The sequence below is a fragment of the Palaemon carinicauda genome, chromosome 14 (assembly GCF_036898095.1).
Source record: "Palaemon carinicauda isolate YSFRI2023 chromosome 14, ASM3689809v2, whole genome shotgun sequence".
Taxonomy (NCBI): Eukaryota; Metazoa; Arthropoda; class Malacostraca; order Decapoda; family Palaemonidae; genus Palaemon; species Palaemon carinicauda.
Genome location: NC_090738.1, coordinates 15225079 through 15227578, shown reverse-complemented (window position 1 = coordinate 15227578; position 2500 = coordinate 15225079).

The following is a 2500-nucleotide window of genomic DNA, read 5'->3' as shown; positions in this document are numbered from 1 at the left end:
TAACAGTTTTATTTGTCTAAAGATGCACTGAACTCTCTTAATAAAAACAAAATAAACTTTTGATTCGGTATCTTATTTTAATACTAAGAAAATAAAATAACGCAGAAGTACAATACAAATACATATATCCCGAGAAAAAACAACACAATCCTCCGTGTTCCATTCATACTCCAACCAAACAAAAGGTCCATAAGCAGCACATGTAATCCCCTACATATACTACACCCGTTCCCACTATCTTGCATTCACTCTTGAATTGGAATTAGGAATTTGAGTTAAAAGGCCAGGCACTGGAGCCAGTGAGGCCGTTCAGTACTAAAGTGCGATTGGGGAAAACTTCGAGGTTGCATTATGAAGGATAAATTAAGAGGCTGAACACCAAGAAGGAAAAAATGAAGAGGGATAGTTGTAGAAGGAGAGTGAGGCTAGGGACCAAACGTATGATGAAAACTTTTAGATAATAGCTACAGTGTACCACTTGAGGTGCACTGATAGCACTATCCCTCCTACGTATTATACACTCTTGTGCTCAATGGGTATCAAGATCATTCTATCATTCCAATATGCTTTTTCACAACAGTTATAAAATCCTTTTTATCCCTCCATCTGCATCCCATTTGCTACAACTTCTGAAAACGCAAACTCACAGCCCTAAGAAGAATTTTTGTCATTTAAATCTTTTCTTTGAAGCAATGTTTAAATATTTTAGACTTGGGAAGTGATAAGGAAATTCTAAAATCATTATTCCATAATACCAAAACCAGGTTCCAATTAGGAGCCAAATGAAAGAAAACAGGTGGGAAAGAACCCTTGAAACCTGACTGTTAGGCTACCATCCGGCATTCCTTTCCCATAAAAAAACAGATGGGTATAAATGTTCTTTCTCTGTTTTTCAATTGTCAGCATTTAGGTCCTTTAAATGTGAATAGGAACGATGACATGGGTTATTATATTGACGAGTCTGCTCCTGGGAAAATTAGATGTTCAGATTAAAAGTCGTTAATTTTTTTCCTAATAATAGTTAAGCAGCTAAATCTTAAAGATGGTCGTACCTATCACTGTTTGGAATAGTCTACTCACAATTGGTATGGTTTTCCTTCTGGTTTCCTAATTGACAGGATCGAATCGAAGGAAATTATTAAGATTAAAAATTTCATCTCTATCTCCACTCATCATTCCTTATCCGTAATTGGTGAACATGTAACGCCCTGCGCATACCATTGCCTAGACTGTGGAATTCCAATATATTCAAATATTCGTATTTATCGGATATTTAGTTTATTTTTCATGTTTCATACTATGGTTTTATCTCCTCTGTTTCTCCGCCAGGCTTAAGCTAGTCATTGTCACTATATCATTTACTTATGATATATTGTTTCGCCATGAATTATTATTATTATTACTATCCAAGCTACAACCCTAGTTGGAAAAGCAAGATGCTATAAGCCCAGGGGCTCCAACAGGGAAAAATAGCCCAGTGAGGAAAGGAAATAAGGAAATAAATAAATGAAGAGAACAAATTAACAATAAATCATTCTAAAATAAGAAACAACGTCAAAACAGACATGTCATATAATAAACTATCAACAACATCAAAAACAAATATGTCATAAATAAACTATAAAAAGACTATGTCCGCCTGGTCAACAAAAAAGCATTTGCTCCAACTTTGAACTTTTGAAGTTCTACTGATTCAACCACCCGATTAGGAAGATCATTCCACAACTTGGTCACAGCTGGAATAAAACTTCTAGAGTACTGCGTAGTATTGAGCCTCGTGATGGAGAAGGCCTGGCTATTAGAATTAACTGCCTGCCTAGTATTACGAACAGGATAGAATTGTCCAGGGAGATCTGAATGTAAAGGATGGTCAGAGTTGTGAAAAATCTTATGCAACATACATGATGAACTAATTGAACGACGGTGCCAGAGATTAATATCTAGATCAGGAATAAGAAATTTAATAGACCGTAAGTTTCTGTCCAACAAATTAAGATGAGAATCAGCAGCTGAACACCAGACAGGAGAACAATACTCAAAACAAGGTAGAATGAAAGAATTAAAACACTTCTTTAGAATAGACTGATCACCGAAAATCTTGAAAGACTTTCTCAATAAGCCTATTTTTTGTGAAATTGAAGAAGACACAGACCTTATATGTTTCTCAAAAGTAAATTTACTGTCGAGAATCACACCTAAAATTTTGAAAGAGTCATACATATTTAAAGAAACATTATCAATACTGAGATCCGGATGTTGAGGAACCACCGTCCTTGACCTACTTACAATCATACTTTGAGTTTTGTTAGGATTCAACTTCACACCCCATAATTTGCACCATGCACTAATTCTAGCTAAATCTCTATTAAGGGATTCACCAACCCTAGATCTACATTCAGGGGATGGAATTGATGCAAAGAGAGTAGCATCATCTGCATATGCAACAAGCTTGTTTTCTAGGCCAAACCACATGTCATGTGTATATAGTATGAAAAGTAAT